The following is a 5986-nucleotide window of genomic DNA, read 5'->3' on the forward strand; positions in this document are numbered from 1 at the left end:
GCTGGCACTGCTCCTACACTAAGCATCTCCTCTTGCCTTAGGAATCACTTTTTGAGAAATGGGCCTATGTCCAGAAATCAGAGGAAGCCAGGACTGGGCAGGAGACAAACTGGGGAACTGACCCAACTATAAAATAAGAGCTAGCCCCCATGGAGGATGTAATACCCCCAAAGGCAGTGGACACATGTTTCAACAGTCTCAGTACTAACTCTGTAAAAGGCATTAAGACATACAGTGCAGGTGGACAAGGTATTGATGCAAAGATACCAAATGCCTACCATGAATAAGTAATAGTTATTAATAATAGGTTAACAAACACAGATCATCAGAATTAACCTTTATCGGGCACCTATTGTATGCTGTATACTATTGTAAGTACTTCATGTGTATCAACTGATTCAATACAAGCCAATGAGATAGGTACTATTATTATCCCTGCTTTACCAATGAGGAATCTGAGTCACAGAGAACTTAAGCAACTTCTCAAATAGTAACAGAGCTGAGATTCAAACCCAGGCCATCTGTGGCTTCAGACCTTCTACTCCTAACCACTCTATTATACTGCCTCTTGCGACAAACAGAACCCTAGCCAAATGAAGTTTTCAACCCATAGAGAAGACATATATACAATAAATCATTCCAATGCAAAGGTCATAAATGTTTTAGTGGGGTCATAGTGGATGTGGGTTGAAAAAGGAGCAACCAGGTCTCTTCAGGGATGTCAGGTAAAATTTTACTAGGAGGACAAGATAGCAGTAGAAGTGAGGTACACAGAAGTCCAGAAGCATGAGTGAGGCCTATGTATTCAAAGAATGGCCAAAACCACTGTTCCGACAGGCGGAAAGTAAGACGCATGGAGTGAGCAATATGCTGGTCTCTCAGAGATAGAAGGGGATCAAATCATGGAGTTCCTCGTAGGGCCTGCCAAAGAATTGAGTTGTAGATTCAGTGCCTTAAAATTTGTTTGCCGGGGATTTGCTTGTTGTTGATGATGATGATGATTGTGTTTTGGTTGTTTCCCTGTCAATAATGAATTTGGGAGTTGCATACTCAGATTTGGTTGTTAGAAAGATAGCTCAGGCTGGATGGGGAGATGGATTGAGGAAGGACAAAGGGACCAGCTTGGAAGCTGTTGCATAAGACTTCGCAGGGGATAATTAGGATCTGTACTGGGGTGCAGCAGGAGGGATAGAAAGGACTTTAGAGTACAGAATATGTAGTTTTAAGTTCTACAAACCAATAAGAAAAACACAAACAGCTTAGGAATGAGTGAAATATGGAAATGGACAATGGACAAAAAAAAAATCCAAATAGACCCCCCCCAAAATGTCTGAGGACATAGTCAACCTCATAAGTGAGGGACTGCAAAAGAAAACATGAGAAGCCACTTTTACCCTCCAGATAGGCAAAAATATAAAAGGAGCGTGGTATCAAAGATTAGAGCAGACATGACGCAAACTGAACTCTTTTACGCTGCTAGTGGGCCATAAATTAATTTGGCCATTTATGGAAAGCAATTTAGCAGCATACAATAAACTTGATAATGCAGATACCCTATGACCCAATGATTTACCTTCTGATTATATAACCCACAGATATTCTTGCACATGGGCACAAAGAAGCATGTACAGAAATGTTCGTGACAGCATTGTTTGTAATGAATAAGATGTGGCATAGGAACTACGTACGAAATTAAGAGTATGCAAATCTTTTAAAAGCATGCAAATCTTTTAAAAACCATATACAAAATAATCCTATATATTCCTTATGATTGAATAAAGGTATATGTAAAAAATAAGGAATCTGAGGTGCAGAGAACTTGTGTACTTGAAAACCACAATAGTGGGGGGAGGGGAATTATATTGGGGTATTGGTTAAAAAGGACTCAGCTGTTTCTGTGATATTTTGTTATAAAAAACAGAAAGACCAGAGGGGCTCCTGGGTGGCTCAGTCAGTTAAACTTAAGCCTCTGACTTCACCCCAAGTCATGATCTCAGAGTCCTAGGATTGAGCCCCACATAACCCCTCCCATAAGGAATCCCTGCTCAGCGGGGAGTCTGCTTGTCCCTCTCCCCCTTTCTCTGTCCCTCCTCCTACTCATGCTCTCTGTTCTCTCTCTCAAATAAATAAATGAAATCTTTAAAAAAAGGAAAAAGACCAGAAAAGGGGAGAGGAGAGTAAAGCTGGGCAAAACGTTAACAGTTTGTGAGTCTGGAGTGGAGAATATGCATTTGTAATATTCTTCTTTGTGTTTGTCTGTATCTTTCCCATTCCCCAAAAGAACCAAATATATATTTGTGTGTGCGCATGCATGTATTTTTAGGAGAAAAAAAAGGATACAAGTGATATTGAGGGTGCAAAATCACTAAGACTTGATGACTGATGACGGGTGGGGGCTGAGGGTAGTAATAGAGAGGAGGGGTTAGGAGGGTTCCCAGGTTTCTGTCTTGGACGACAGGGGAGGGGAGATGATGCGACCATTCTCTAAGATAAGAAATACAGGAGAAGAGAACATTACATTGGGAGGTTCGGTAGGGGAGATAGTGAGTTACGTTTAAGACACGCAAAGTTTGAGAAGTCAGCATGAAATGTTTATACTACTGAATCCCTCCTCAGGCAGCGTAACTAAACGGCCTCCATGTTGCCCACAACAAGCAGATAAGAGCAGGGATGTCAGTGTCAAGGTTCTAGGGAAAGAAGATGAAGGAGAAATGGGCAGAGACTAACAGAAACAGTGGCGGGTATCTGGCAAGTCTTCCCTGAAAGCAGTTAATATAACAGCATAACTTTTAATCTGAAACTATGAGTCCTTTTATTTATTTTTTTAAAGATTTTATTTATTTATTTGACAGACAGAGATCACAAGTAGGCAGAGGCAGGCAGAGAGAGAGAGAGGGAGGGAGGCAGGCTCCCCCCCGAGCAGAGAGCCCAACTCGGAGCCCAATCCCAGAACCCTGGGATCACGACCCGAGGGAAGGCAGAGGCTTTAACCCATTGAGCCACCCAGGCGCCTGGTCCTTTTATTTTATTATGTGAAGGTGAAAGAGAGATCTTTGGATCTGTCTTGGAGTTTTGGAGTTTCTTTGGAAACGCAATATATATAACTGGTATAATACAAATTTCAAAGGTAGCGGAAAAACTCTCTCTGGAGGCAACCATTGTTAAGGGCTTCTTTACCTATGATCAAGGTGGCCACTTAAAGGCCCAGTGGCCTGGGGAGGTCAAGGGAGGCTTCAGGCAGAGAGAGCAGAGGACCTGGAGTGCATACTTTTTTTTTTTTTTTTAAGATTTTACTTATTTGTCAGAGAGAGAGAGAGAGAACAAACAGGGGTGCAGCAGGCAGAGCAGGCAAGGGAGAAGCAGGCTCCCAGCTGAGCAAGGAGCCTGGTGCAGAACTCAGTCCCAGGACCCTGAGATCATGACCTGAGTTGAAAGCAGACATTTAACCACCTGAGCCACCCAGGCTCCCCAGCACATGCTTTTCTTAGGGTTCATGATAGAATCCTTCAGGGTTCCCAGGCTGAGTCCCAATTGGTCAATTCAAATTGAAAAGAGCTGGATTTTGGTAAGCTCCACAGGGGGTCTTATTAAGGGGCACACGAAAGGAAGGCCCTGGGAGGCAGGGGAGACTGTGGATCTCAGGGACTGTTGGGGGGCCATATCAGGAATGTACATTTATTTGTTACACCTTGTGCTGTTATCTCGGCCTGCGCGTGGGAGGGCAGACGTCAGTTCAAGGCCCCTGCAGGCTGCTTGGCCGTACAAAGTAGCTGCCGAGGTGGCAATATTACAGAATAGTTTCGCAGAAACCTCTACATTTGTGAACAATATAAACTGATATGAAATAGCTTTGAAGATACATTAGGCGAAAAAATTAAGTTGCAGAACAGTGTATGTCACCCTGTATCCATAGACTGTGTTATTGCTTGTATAAATAACGGGAGTGATTCGCATGGATATGCCAGGACTCTCTGGAAGGATCCTGCGCTTTCCAAGTGACTTCCTAACGGCGGCACAGCATTCTATTGAGTGGCTGTGCCATGATTTGTTGTGTCCCCTGCTACTGGGCTGTTTAGTTTCTTTTCAGCCTTACACTACGGCTAATGCTACAACAAACAACTTTCTAGACCCATCTTTGTGAATGAAGAGGTATAGTTCTAAGAGACATTAGAAGGGGAATTGCTGAATCAAAAGATATGTGCATTTTACATCTTTGATAGATATTGGCCATCAGTTCTTTGAAATGCCCCCAGGTATTGATTACAGGTAAAGTGTGGCAATTTCTTTAAGTAAGAATCCCTGACGGAGAGCCCTGTTAACTCCCTGTGAGGCTCCTCTGGGCACCGAAAGCACGAGTTCCTCCTCTGTTGGCTTCCAGAGACATTTGCTTTAAGACAGCATTCTCTCCTAGAACTTTGGAAACAAATATTAGGCTATAAATTAAAACACCTAGGGTAGCTCAAAGAGGAGTTGCTGTGCACTGCCCTGCCTCACCAGAAGCCAGATGCTTCTCTCGTTGAAGCTGAGAGAAGGTGAGGAAACACTAGGCTTACGATCCACATGGAAACTGTGGCCTAGAGAGGCTGTCTCAATTCAGCAGAGAATGTGCCCCCCACCCCCCTGGTTCCCCCAGGGCCTCGTCTCTCTACTCACTGAGGCTGAGCTCCACATGCCACTTGTCACCATGCTTGTGCAAACACTGGGCCAGTGCCACCATTTCCTAACTTGCTGGAACGTGGCAAAGTAAAGGGGTCAGCAGTCCTAAAGCGCTTACGACAGGGTCTGACCCATAGTGAGGCCCAGCAGGAGTTCACCACCATCTTCGTGCCACCTGCAAAATATTTCTCTGATCCCCCACTCCCTATAAAAGTCAGGAAAATGAAGTCTGGTTCACATATATATTTACCCAGTCGCTGTGGGCATACGTGTGAGACCCCTCTTTGTACCTGTCAGAGCCAGAAATCTAGAGTTTTGTGTGAAATCTCTTGATTTTTAAGTGTCGTCCTACGTCCTTAACAAACTTTTTGGGAGCTCAGGGAAGCATGTTTTCAGGAAGGCCAGCACAGAGAGTTCCGTATTTTGGTGTTGTGGAAGTTTCCAGCTTCAGGATAATGTTGGTAGGGAATGACTGAAGAGGCGAGTCAGAGCCTGATGAAGTAAGGGTCATGCTGTGAGGAATTCTGGGAAGAGCATTGCAAAGATGTGAGGTCAAATGCATTCTCCCTCCCAGACCCTCTCCAGTTCCAGGTGGCAGGGTTTTATATAAGGGGCAGGTTGGACAGGGGATCTCTCCCTCGTTTACAACATTCTCCCTTCTTCCATTTCTCACCCACAGTCCCTAGATTACTGAGGACAAGGCTGGACCTAAGGGGGCCACCTCGGCCATCCTCCCGATCTTGAAGCTCTTACAGCGCAGGGCTGGGGAAAGGCAAACTCCTCTGGAGAGGCATCAGCCTCCCTCTACAAGGCTCCCCACTCCTGGAGGGAACGACCTTACGAGAACATAAGGGGAGCCTGAGTTGTGTCTCCCCACCCTCCTCACCAGCAGAAGTGAACAAAGGAAGCCCACCTTTTCTCCTCCAAGCAGCGTCTGCTGTCATTGCCACCAATACACAGAAGGGTGAAAAGTATGAATACAGATTACGGCAATGACTTTCAAACGTTTCCACCACTGCGCACAATAGGAGCATGGAGCTTACCTTTTACATCACTGCTTGTAAAAGGAAATACAGACAAGTGAAGTTTTGCAAAATAACACGTAACTACAGACTATGTGCCATACACGAATATTCTCTATTCCACTCTCCCACCATTTTTTTCAATTACGGTCTGTGACCCCTTACATCAATTTCAAAACCCTCTAATGGTTTGCTAACCAAGTGTGAAAAACACCTGATCATAAGCCGGAGTCCGTAAAACTGGTATATCCCAAAGACTCTCTTGTATTTCACACATATGAATAATATCTCTGCCTACCACCACTAGT

The sequence above is a fragment of the Mustela erminea genome, chromosome 14 (genome assembly GCF_009829155.1).
Source record: "Mustela erminea isolate mMusErm1 chromosome 14, mMusErm1.Pri, whole genome shotgun sequence".
In the NCBI taxonomy this organism is placed as follows: domain Eukaryota; kingdom Metazoa; phylum Chordata; class Mammalia; order Carnivora; family Mustelidae; genus Mustela; species Mustela erminea.